At 40.3% G+C, this 13,189-nt stretch overlaps 1 protein-coding gene across 1 annotated transcript in view; it reads left to right on the plus strand.

Annotated features, from left to right (window-relative positions):
- The window catches only part of SH3RF2 (SH3 domain containing ring finger 2), a 189,173-nt gene extending 176,687 nt beyond the window's left edge, over positions 1 to 12,486 (plus strand). Inside the window, exon 12 of the mRNA XM_020964305.2 lies at positions 7,918 to 12,486. The gene's annotated coding sequence lies outside the window, so the exon portion shown is untranslated. The remainder of the gene's footprint in view (positions 1 to 7,917) is intronic.
- Positions 12,487 to 13,189: the final 703 nt, after the last annotated feature.

Consider the following 13,189-nt stretch of genomic DNA (forward strand, 5'->3'; position numbering starts at 1 on the left):
AGAATTAACTCAGTAGGTCCTTGCAGCTGCATGGCATATTTGGAATGAATCCTGGAAGGACACTTTGCTCTAGATGGAGGAGTTTTGTTTGTTTGTTTAGTATAAAGCCATCTGTTTGCCTCATACACGGTTTTGTATTTTTCCCTACATCCATGCAGAAACACAGATTCCCAAAAAAATCTTTCAGCTTACTGACCTATATTTTGAATTCTAACCAAGAAATGATAGGCCATTAGGCTAATCACTGCACTTAATTGCAATAATAATAATCCCTTACAAATGCCCAGTTTTGGCTGGCTTTGATGGAAGGGAGAACAAAAGGTATTGCTTTCACATATATTATCTCATTTTTAGACTTAATAACCCTATCAGGTAGGCAGTATAAGTACTGTTCCAGTATTTCACGAATATGTGATTTCATCAGCATGAGGGAACTCCAGATATGAGAATACCCTCTACCAACATAGATTACAACGCTATCTGTGACTTTATATCAATACAGACCTGTCTGTGGCAAGGACAAGAATCTTTTAGAGTTGCTTGAGACATATGAAAACTGTGACTTGCCCAGGGTCAGAGATAGGATTTGAACTCGGGTCTTCCTCTTGTCCTTAAGCCCAAGAGCACTCGATCCACTTCAATGGACAGTCTAAGTTCCACATTCCAGAGGAGGAAACAGACACAGAGGTTAAGAAAGCTGCCCAGCATCACACAGCTAGTCAGTGATAGAGCCAGGCCTCAGATCAGATCTTCTGATTCTTAATCCAATAAGCTTTGCACTACACCGTGATAAGTGCTTGCTGGGAAGTTCTCAAGTAAGAAATGGAAGATTAAATGAATAAATGAAAAGAGAGGTACTTGGCTACTGGACCTCCAGATCTCCAGCAGAAACTGAAAGACAATCCTCAGATTCTGAAGCTCCCCTAGAAATCACTGAATTGAACCAGTCACTGATAACAACACATTTATGACACACTTTATGATTTACAAAGTGTTTTATGGACACCTTCCATTTATGTAGAGAGGCTGAGTGAGACAGCGAATAGAGACCTAGCCAAGGAGCCAAAAAGTCAGTTAAAATCCAGCTTCTGATAAATATGAGGCTTTGACCCTGAATGAGTCTTTTAATTTCCAATGCCCAAGGCCGTTCGGAGCTCCCATAGTCTTAACTAGAGGCGTCAAGGATGGCCAAAAGGTGTGATTCCTCGTGCAAGATTCCTCAACAGCCTGCAATGGGAACCATATTAAAATGTAATTGGGAAAAATGAGAAAAAAACACAATAGAACATAGATAATGTTAATATGGGGTTTTCTAAATCAATGTGCCCCCTGCAGGGATCCTTATGGATGGTTTAGTGCCCCCCACCAAGCCCCTCCCCATTTCTGTTTGAGTGTGACACCGCTGCACTTTGCTATAAGTTGCAAAGAAGGTGTTTTTATGCATTAGTGGAGAGTTTCCTCACCTGGGAGTTTCCCACATCAATGAAACAACAGGTTTAGTCCCTATCCCTACATGTATGTGATATATTATAATTACAATCCACTAATGACATCCATTGATGCATCATCCTGGCATCATGGAGGTCACACTGGCTTCTGAAAGGCGCAAGCAGCAGAACTCTATCAAATTAGAATGCTAGGAATGGACCCAGTGACCGTGACGGAATCCAAGCCTGTCCCCCAAGCAACAGCCTAGCTAAGTGTGGAGAGGTTCCCTGTCAGGCAGGGGGAGGAGTTACTAGAGGGATAAATTCTTTTGGCTGCAGTAATACATAGAAGCATGCTAAAGCATGCAGGTGCTGCAATTTGCCATGGAGAAAGGATATTTATGAAGCATTTTGGGGGGCGGGGGAACCCAGATTTGTGATTTCATTAGTATAAGAAACTTCCAGTGAGAAAATTACCTCGACCAGTGGATTGTCTAATAACTGCTTAGCAATAATTTTCTTTCTCCTATAGCATGCTACCCACTTTAATCCATCTTTTCATCTTCTTCTGTGACCACCACATATAAATCTGTGCCACACATAGTGGGACAAGTAGACAGGTAACTGACTATGGTCAGTAGTTGATAAAGAATGCTTTGGGGAGCTCGTAGATGTGAAAAAGGGTGAGAATCTCTATCTGGCAAATATTCTACTGAACACAGTGAAGGTGGCAAGGCCTTAAGAAAAAAGGTTAAGACAACTTAGAACTACTTTGCAGAAAGTCGGGAGGAGGGGAGCACCGAGGGGATATCTTTGCTCTGCCCAAAGAGAAGAAAGAAAATGAAGTTACTGCAGCTGCAAGAGCAAGTGGGCGTGACTAGGAAAACCTGGAACAAGAGTTGAGGCTGCTATCTTATTCTGGATCATTGATGTTGAAAGTCAGTAAGCATTTTTCATTCCCCAGGTTTTCTCTTCCAGCAGTCTATTTCTGGTTTTGCCGGCCTGCTCCTTCCCTAGCTCTAAATTGTACTTAGTAGAATCCCCACAAAAAGGGATTCAGTTTCCAAAACAACCCACACTCTTATCTTCTCCTGTAAGACCCAAAGGACTTTGAAAGCTGGCATCCTTCTACCATGCCAATGATTATCAAAAGCTAGAACGTAAGAGGTTTGTGGGTTCACACACAGAAGTAAGCTAATTATATAAATGAGGTCAACGGTAGGCAAGGAAGTGCTACAGACATGGAAAGAAACAGAGGGATTTGAGCCAGGGAAGAGAAGGACAAAAGACATTTATTTGCAAAAGCAATTTTGTGCATTCTCATTAGTGTTACTGAAATCTTTGCTAGTGGGATTGACTTGATTAGGGCTGTTTTAAAGTGCCAAGGTTGGGCTGCTGCTGGACATGAGGCCCAGGGGCCAATCACTACTATCCTAAAATCTTTTCCATACAAATTAACCTGACTCTTTAAACAAACTTGACAGCTGTAAGAGTTGTTTCCATTCAGGGCCCTTTCATGATGAAATCAACAGAAATCAAACCTGAACCTGGAAAGGCAGCCTTAATGACGGGCCCTGGCTGAAACTTAAAATATTCTGCATAAGTGCACCACAGATTCCCTAAGGAACCCCTGGGTAGATGCTTTGTGTTGCTAATGGGAAAGGGGATAAATAAACCATATGAAAAGGATAAGTCAGTCACAGATAGAAAGAGATGGAACAGCTTCCAGAAGAAACAGAACTGTCAGAACAAGATGGGGAGATACTTTGAAGGGAAGGTTATTTTTAAGCTTAAGAAACTAAATTTCCAAATATTCAGTTCAACAAAATCTATTTATAAGTAGGGTTGCTTTTTTAAATTCTTATTTTTTCTTTGGTTTTGAATGCCTTTTTAGCCATAGAACAAAAAAGGAGACACAGGAGTGTTTGAAAACTTCAACCTTTGTTCATCAGGGTTCACTCACTCAGCAGATATTTATTAAGTACCTACTGTGTGCATAAACACTGTTCTAGGCTCTGAGAGAAACATGGAATAGATAATAGGGAGACTCAGAATTGAGGGAACCACTGGACTGAAAGAGTAATTGTTCATGGTTCAATGTCAGCTCAGAAGGAGATCTCTCGTGGAGTGTCCCACAGCCCCTGTGCTATTTAACATTTTTAGCAATGACTTATTTGAAGATGTAGATGGTATGCTTTTCAAATTTGCAAATGTCAAATTTAGGAGAAATATAATTGACCAGATTGCAGTCAGGATCCAAGAAGTTCTCAACAGGCAAAATTAAACTTTAAAAAAGAGATAAATAGGGGCAGCTAGGTGGTACAGCAGATAGAGCTCCTGCCTTGGAGTCAGGAGGACCTGAGTTCAAACCTGGCCTCAGACACTTGACACTTGCTAGCTATGTGACCCTGAGCAAGTCACTTAACCATGATGCTTCACCAAAAAAGAAAAAAAAAAAAGATAAATGTAAAATATTACACTAGTGATAAAAATATAAATAAAAGATGAGGTTGGTGTGGCTATAAAGAGATTGATATATGAAAATAATCTTAGGGTTTTAGTGGAATGAAAATAAAAAGTAAAAAAAGTGGTATGTGACCCTGGGTAGTCAAAAAAGCTAAGGCTTGTAGCTTATCAGGGTGATGATGGAACTCCCAGGAGAACATTTCTGATGGTGAGGACAAATGCCAGGAAACATACCTGGAGCAAGCAGAACAAAAGGCACCCTCAAATCTACTTTCTAAGACCAATTCAGAGAAGGCCTGGAGAGACACTGAAACCCAGGACAGCAGTGCTGTGGGTAGAAACTTCCCACTCACAGATGATATCATGGTAACATGGCTGCTGCTGGGGAGGCCTCAGAGATGAGGAGTATGATGGAGCCAGGACAGGGAAGGACTCACCCCTTGCACAATGAGGAAGGAAGTGCCTCATCAAGTAGCTTCCTGTTTTAACCAAGTTCTAAACTGCTTCTACTTGCAGAAGTTGTAAAGGTGTTGTCAGTGTACTCTAAATTGGTACCCTGGAGCATAGCCCTGGTCATGCTATCCTGATTATTGCTCTGAGTAGTCCAAAGGAAGTATCCACCTCATAGAGATGACCATAAAGCTGTTCTGCAGATGATGGGATTTTCAACTTCCCATGGTATTGTGTTCTGAAAAACCAAATAAACAACATTCCCTACTTAATATGCAAAATACTTAGAATAAACAAGAAGAGCTGTTAGCAAACATTATACAGTTAGCCTTGGGAAGACCAAGGCAGATTTACCAAGGGGAGAGAAAGAAAATAAATTCTTATTAATTGAAAAAATAATTTTAAAAAATAAGAGAGCATTAGACTACAGGATAATTCATCTATCATTATACATTCTAATAACATTTTAATTCTTTTTTTAAAAAAAAAAAGCATTAAGGGGGCAGCTAGGTGGCCCAGTGAATAGAACACCAGCCCTGGAGTCAGGAGGACCTGAGTTCAAATCTGGCCTCAGACACATAATAAATACTCCCTATCTGTGTGACTCTGGGCAAGTCACTTAACCCGCAATTGCCTCACTAAAAAAAAAAAAAGCATTAAGTACCAACAATATGTCAGGGACAACTTGAGTGCTTCCTATTAATCTATCAGTCATCAAATATGCTAGGCAGCCAGGTAGAAGAGTGAATAGACAGTTGAACTTGGTTTCAGGAAGACCTGAGGTCAAGTTCTGCCTCACACACTTAACTAGCTATGTCTGCTTCAGTATCCTCATCTCTAAAAAGAGAATAATAGTAGCACCTACACTATGGAGGTGTTGTCAGGATCAAATGAGATAGCATAGGTAGGGCACTTTGTAAACCTAGAAGTGCTACTAATGCTAATTACCATTATCAGTATTGTTACTGTGTGCACAGGACTGTGCTGGTGCTGGGGAGATGCAAAGTTAGGTAAGTCCCTCCTATCAAAGTTTACAACCTAGTAGGGCATATGATACCAATGAGAAACAATATGGTGTAATAGATGTCAGGAAGACTTGTATTCAAATCTTACATATTCTAGCTGTGTGATCCTGATAAGTTATTTAACCTCTGAATACCCCAGGCAACTCTCTAAGTCTCTAAGTTACACTTGTAGAGAGAGTTCCCTCATCTGGAGTTCACTATATTAATGAAATCATAGGTCTAGACCAAAAGAGAAAAAAAAATGACATAAACACAGCTCTGCTGTGCAATAGTGCATGAACATATTCAACTTACAAAATAAAATGATATATGATGGAATCTGAGGGTAGTGTTTGCTAACTGGGAAAATCAAGGAAGGCTTTCTGAGGAGGCAGAGGTTCACACCAGAAGAAGATGAATAGGGGGTATATTCCAGGCATAGGGCCTAACAATTTAAGTAAAGGCACAAAGGTGTGAGAATACAGTATTGTTAATGGTCAGAGTTGTCCGGTTTCTCTGGAACAGAAAGTATGAAGGAGAGGAATATAAGACAAGGCTGGGGAACACATCAGTTTGTGGAGACCCTGGCACTTCAAACAAAGGAGAATGGACTTAAAGCAATGGAAAAAGGATTGGCTCTGGAGTCAGAAGGTCTGGGTTCAAATCCTACCTTTAACACTTTAACTTCTTCCTATGTGATCTTGGGCTATCACTTCGTTTCTTCATCTGTAAAACGAAGGGATTAGACTGAGATGGCCTTTGCGGTCCCTTCCAGCTCTAAATCTGAGATGCTGTGATCTTGAACATTAATAGAACAATAAAGAACCACTGAAGATTTTTAAGAAGAGGAGTGACGTGGTCAGATCTATTTTTTAAGTGATTCTGAAAACAATGTATAGGATGAATTGCTGTGGGGAGATAGTGAAAGTGGGGAGACCTAGAATGAGACTATTGTAATAATCTAAGCAAGTGGTAATGATCTGAATTAGGTTATAATAACAAAGAGAGCATAAATGTAAGAGAGTTGCACAGATGGAATCAGGAGACAGAAGAATCAAAGATAACCCAAGGTTACAAACATGGGAAACCAAGCGCTGCTGGTACTGCTGACAAAGACAGTGAAGTCAGGAGGCAGAGGGTTTAGGTGAAAAGATCTTGCTCTCAAGCTTCTCAGACTGAATTAAAGTATCAAGAGGACCACATGGTGCCACCCACTGTTCTTACTGAGACTTGTTTTCCTAAAGCTAAGAGAGGCACTAAAGGAAACAAATATACATATGTGCACCTAACTGTGGAGGTTTGGTTTGTAAGCATCTCTCACGTTGCTTGATGGGATGCCTACACTGTGCCAAGCAGGCCCTCATTCCACAGTTGTTGAATTGCCAGAACCCTGGGAAGATAAACTTGTTTCTAAGCACAAATGTGATTGTCTCCTTGAAAGCTACAGTGTCTTCAGTAATCTAGCCGCCTGAACAATGAATCATAATTAAGTTTTTGGAGAACCAGATAAGACTCCCAGCCAAGCTTCAGTTACAAGATCCAGTGGTGCTTGCTATCAGAGTTTTCCCAAAGGAATGAAATGAAATGAAGAATGAATGAATGAATGAATGAATGAATGAATGAATGAATAAGCATTTATTAAACACTTAATAGGTATGAAGCGCTATGCTAGGCACTATACACATAGAAAGGTAAAGACTTTCCTGCTCTTAAGGAGCTCATTCTCTAAGAGAGGGGAAGTATAGACATAAAAAAGTTCATTTGCAGGGCAGGTGGCAAGGTGCAGGCTTAAGGGTTCATGGATAGATCAAGTGGAAGTGCCAGGAGGTCTGTAAAGAGTAGCAGGGTAAATGGCAAAGCCTTGAGAATCCTGTAAGGATGCAGTGGTAGGGGAGATGGTAAGGCTTAGAAGTCCATCTTACCAGCAGGGTTTTAGTTGTTGACTTCCTACTCATTGAAGCAGTGAGACAAAGAGAAAGCAAGGACATTAAATTAGCTCATGTCCTGGGGCATAAAGGAAATCAGGAGACTTATGTGAAGCCAGGCAGTAGGCTTAAAGGAAAATGACAAAGGATGATTCATCTCCCTCTCTTGCATGTTACCTTTTTTTCTGGGTTTTCATGAGAATGTTCGTGAGAAAACTCTGAGTTTGGAACTTTTATAAACCAAATAAATTTGCAAACTGTTGTAGTGTTGGGTAAAAAGTTCTCAGTCCACTTCAGTCAGTAAATCTCGACTTCAAGAATAAAGTTCAAAAGAATGGAATTCATTTCTTCTTATTCCCCAATGGTTGCATTATTTGCTCTCTCCTAGATATAGCCTTTAAGGGTTAGCTAAAGTCAGATTCTTAGGTTCTCTTTGTGGAGTGACAGAGGGAAGAGATAAAGAAGCCAGGAGCGTTTGGAAAGAGAACAGTGGTAAATGTGCAGAGTTGAGAGTGGTATACCAATACAGATTTTTCCAGGCCAGAAAAAATGTCTTTGGGTTTAATTGATTTGAAAACCTAATGTTGCAAAACAACATTAAATGTACCCTAGGTTCTAAAAGCTTTTTTTTTTTTACTTCCACAGGTAAATTATTCTTCCTGGGATAAATTAAGCAAGGAGTTGGATACCGAAGATGAATATCTGTTTGTCTGAAGAATGCTTGATGGAAAAATCTGCAGTTGGTGTGAAATTATTTAACATAAGGGATGCCACAGGTATATTATTACTGGGCTGGCCTAATATGAGAAGCAATGAAACTGAAAAACAGTCTCTAGTCATCTACAGTATTAATAGGCAATGAGCCAGCATGTGAAACCTGAGATTCATGCCCTGGTACAGGTTACACATCTTTGGCTTCCCTTGGGGGCATGAAACCCCAGCTACTCCATTCATCCGTGTTTCTTTTCATTGTGAACCTGGACATCTTTCTGATTTCACTAATCTTGGCATTTGAATGGCAAATGAAAAGGCTGGCCAGACAGCAGATGACTACCAGCTCTCTGTCTGTCCTGTCTTTACTGTTAAAAGTTAGAATTATGCAGAGGTTGTCATAATGCTCTGCTCATAGAGCCAAAGGAATTGGTGGGCGGGGCTGTTCCCCTTCATCATTGAATCTTAAACCCAGCCTACCTTTCATAGATAACTTAGTTGATCACCTGTCTCCAGTCTCTTAAAGCTTTCTAAGACAGCTGAGTTCTTAATATTTTATTTTCCTTCTAAGAGTCAGCATTTCTTCACAATGTCCCTAATCCCCCTCCTCTTCCCTTGACTCCACATTTAGCATCCTTAGGCCCTGAATCTGAAGCCTTATTCTCTTCCATTCCACTTTCCTGTGGTTTCAAAAGTGCTCTTTCCATCTGGATGCCTTCTGGGCAAGGTACTCTCTACAACTGGGGTATTTTGATCAAAGAAATGAGGACACTGGTAATGAACAATCTTGGGCAAAAACAAAACACAATCAGGTAATGAGGACGTGACCAGTTGCTATGGTCAATATTTGAATTAAGTGGAGGATGAAAAGCAGTTGCAATTGGACATCTCCTCTTTGGTCCAAACCTTCAATTTCACCAGGAACTCCTGGTATGGAAATTCCTCCCACCAATGCCAGTCAAGAACTAATGTATAACTAAAAGTCTTAAAGAGTTGCCTGAAATATACAGCCAGTATGTCAGAGGCAAAACTAGAAAAAACTTAGGTCTTTGTTTCCATTTTGCCTCTCATCTCCTCTTATTCAGGAACAAGTTATAGGTTCATAGGATCATTTATTTATACTGGAAAGGGACCTTGGATGCCATCAAGTCCAACACCTTCATTTTATGGATGATGAAACTGAGGCATATTAGAAGCTAAGTGACACAGCTAGTAAGCATCTGAGACAGGATTTGGAACCAGGTTTTTCTAACTCAAAGTCTAGTGCCCTATCCACATATCACCTTTTATTCTGATCTAAGTCAGCAGAAAGACCTGCAAAAAAAAGTTCCTAAAGATAAAGAAAGTGAATTTATAATGCAAAATTTGAGTTATCCATACTAGCTGGGAGGAGGGGACAGGCAGTATAGAATGGATAAATTAAATTTCTGAAGAATCCAAAAACTTTTTTTTAGCCTAAGCTTTTAGCCTCTCCTTTCCTTTGAAACTTTTATAAGAGCTTTTTTTTTTTTTTTGGTTAGGCAATGGGGTTAAGTGACTTGCCCAGGGTCACACAGCTAGTAAGTGGCAAGTATCTGAAGCTGGATTTGAACGCAGGGCCTCCTGACTGCAGGGCCAGTGCTCTATCCATTGTGCCACCTAGCTGCCCTATAGAAGAGCTTTTTAAAAAGCACATTCTAGCCTATGTATACAAAGATAACCTTATAATTCACCATCAGTAGAGTACATTGACTACTTTTTTTTTCTAGTAGTGATGATGGATTTGCATTGATCCAGCTACATTCTTTTATCCCCTCCCACTTGTGACCAGGGGCAAGCCATTAGAAACACAGACAAGCATAGGAAGGACTGCAGTTTGTGATTTGCAGATCTGTGATGAAAACAGAGCTTTCATCAATATTTCAACTAGCCATTGTAGGGTCAAGCTTGCTATCATCCTTAAACCAGTGGGAATCATGAGCCCATAGAATACTGAGTCTTGCAGTCTCTCCATCCCCTTGGCTAATGTCAGATGAAGATTGCAGCAAGCAGCAAGAATTCAAGCAGTATTGGCCAGGAAGTGAGTGGGATCCAAGCAAATCCACAAACAGGGTCATTATATAGTATATCCCTTTGACAGTGACATTGCTGACAGTGACTGCTGTATAAACTGCTGTCATTAAGAGGACCAGCTATGTAACTATCCCCTGGATAAGTAAGAGTTGGCCCCATCTCCTTAGTGATGATGAAATGAGATTGCAGTCTCTTCCTGCCTCAGAAATAGTTCATGGTGCCAGGAAAATAGTAACTTTTGTTTTGACCAAACCCTGCCTGCCACAACTGTAACCTCATCTAAAACACCGAGAATATTTTACCAATCACAGTTGACTCTGGTAAGTTGAAAGAGCTAAGGGAAACAACCCAACTTCTAGGCACCTTAACCACTAGGCAATGTAGTATATTTCACAGTTCTTTATTGCCTCCTCATTATCATAATGATGATGACAATGATACCTGACATTTATATAGTGCTTCAGGATTTACAGAGTAAACAGGGCATAGTACAGAGTACTATATATGTGTATATATATGTGCATATATGCATATACATATGGACATGTATATATGCATATATATAAAATCTCATTTGATTTTCACAGCATTATTAGGATTTGTTATTGTTCCTGTATTATAGATGAGAGATGTCTCTACCTTTGTGCACGAGCATCACCCTTTCATTATTAGACCACCAAGAAATCCCTCTTCCTAACTGTCCTATATGCAGTATTTTTAGCATTCCGCATTTCCCCCATGACTTTCAAATGGAAGGTTCATGGATTTTTGTTTCTCTCCCATAACTGTTTAGCTAATGAACCAAATGTTTTCAAAAGTACAAAAGAATCTGATCTGTTCCCAGAGGAGCCAGAAAACTTGTGAATACTTGCCATCCCCTAAGGGATGCAGTTCTTACTGACAGCCCTACAGTACAGAATCCATAAGGCCAAGGAAAGGAGGAGAAAAGATCAAGGAAGTGAGTTTAAAATGAGGTCAGCTCGGGCTCTCAGCCTTAAGTAGTTTGTTTATCATGGACTTTGGTGGTTTCATTTCTTCTGGTCTGTTGCTTATTATCGTCATCATCATTATAATTAATTGTTATCATCATCGTCATCATTATTATTATAGACTAAGGGAACAGAGGAGGAAGAAGAGAGTAGATGAAGAAAGAAAAGAGAAAAGGAACTTTCTACTCCAAGAGTAAACTGCCTGGTATGGGAGCAGAGTAGCCACTGGAGCTAGAAATGCTTCTGTTCTTTTTCAGACACAGTATTATTGCTTAAGAGACCAGAGAAAAATACTGGTGAGTTTACATGTACGTGAATCACTTTTGTTATATCAGCAGCATCCTCTGGTCATCAGTGTGGACAGCTGTGTAAATAAATACTTCACCATTACAGAATATAGAAACGAGAACTTTTACTGTGGAGGAGTGGGGAGGGGAGGAAGACACACAGTGAATTCCAAACCTCCTAAACTTTCTCTATCGTAGCTTTACAAAAAGAAAAGTTCTAGGTGTCTCGAGGGATGGGATCCAGGACTGGGAACGGCTGATGTCCTCATTGAATTCAGTCTTTGGTGCAGACATCCTTATTGGAACAAGCATCACACACCAGCCTTTCTTGACACTGGCACCCAAAACCAGAGAGCAGAATCACTGACCACTTTGCAAGTCTGTAGAGTAATACACCGGACACATTGTGTATTCAGTTTTGCATTTGACACCCAGGAAACCAAGAGGACATAATGGCAAAGAACTACGAGGTAGGGGCTTTAATAGTGGGTCACTCCTTCAAGGTATTCCTATTGATTTTCTCCAGTAAATTGAGGAAATTTTGTACTCAACACCAGGGTTATTATTTGTCTTTTGTCTAATGTACATTATTATTTGAACGATCTTTTATTTTTTTCCCACGGAGGAGGCATCATTTTTTTTGTCAAGTGGTTCTTCCTTCCCACCCCATCTCACTGTTGTCTTCTTGAGTGGAAACTAAAAGGCACCATACCCTTCTTACCTCCCTTCAGAATCACTCTCCCTCTTGTTTTCTATATATATATGTGTGTGTGTGTGTGTGTGTGTGTTCCATTGTCTACTTTATATTTTCATGGCAATTGGAATATTTTAAAATCCCAGGGTTTTATGGCTTATGCTTGTGGTACCAACAAAATGGTGGGGTTTCTGCTCATACTGCTGCACAGTGAGAAAATTGAGAAAGAAGCTTCCCCTAACTGTACTACAGGATACATTTCCACCTCAATACATTGGGCAGATACAGAACTGTATCCAAAAACAGGGCACGGGGAGAAAAATCAGCTTCTCACATACTAGGTTTGATAGTCTTAAAGAAGAAAAGTACCCAGAGTTTCCTGTGCCAAAAAAAAAGAAACGCATGTTATTCCAAACTGTACGCTTGTACTGTGAGATGTGTTTTAGCATGAAATAATAAAACAAGGTTTATTTTCATTTAATCTGACTGTACCACTAATTAACTTCAAGGTTCAATGATTTCATCAGTATGGGCACTCCCTTCAACCATGAAGGTCAGAAGCAATTACATATTGTGCTTGTGAAAACAAACAAACAAAGACCCTGCATCACCACCTGGTGGTCAACTTTCTGGTGAAAAAATCCCTCTGAATACAACTCGATGGGTCACTAAGGAAAAGGCACTGGGACCATATTCAACGTCTTTCTACCTTGGCACAACCTACCAGAGCTTTTGTTCCAGACAGCTTTCAAGAACTAAGAATCATCTCTATACCGTGATGAGGCATGACTCTACAGGCCATGTGGCTGGCTATTCTAGGAGCTAACTAGGATAAGATGACTATCCCATGTACATAAGCTATAGCCCCTGTAGAGCTTGACTTTTCCCAATGACTTTATCTACCCAAACGTGCTACCAGAAACATGTAAAAGGTATCCCAGAGAGTCAAGATTGCTAAACGAGACATCTACTCTGCAGAAGGACAGAAGAGAGTTAGGACAATCTTTGTCTCAGCCTGGGCAATGCTAGCTTCACCTCAGGATGATAGGAGCAGGGACAAATAATACTAGTCCATTACATTTGCTTGGACTTCCTCAAAGTCCTTTGACCAAATACTTCTTTCACCAGCTTGCTGGAAGAATGTCACATGTTGAAGTTTAGGTTCTCATTCGGGGCCTTGCAGA

The sequence above is a fragment of the Phascolarctos cinereus genome, unplaced genomic scaffold, assembly GCF_003287225.1.
Source record: "Phascolarctos cinereus isolate Bilbo 61053 unplaced genomic scaffold, phaCin_HiC Scaffold_2;HRSCAF=192, whole genome shotgun sequence".
NCBI lineage: Eukaryota > Metazoa > Chordata > Mammalia > Diprotodontia > Phascolarctidae > Phascolarctos > Phascolarctos cinereus.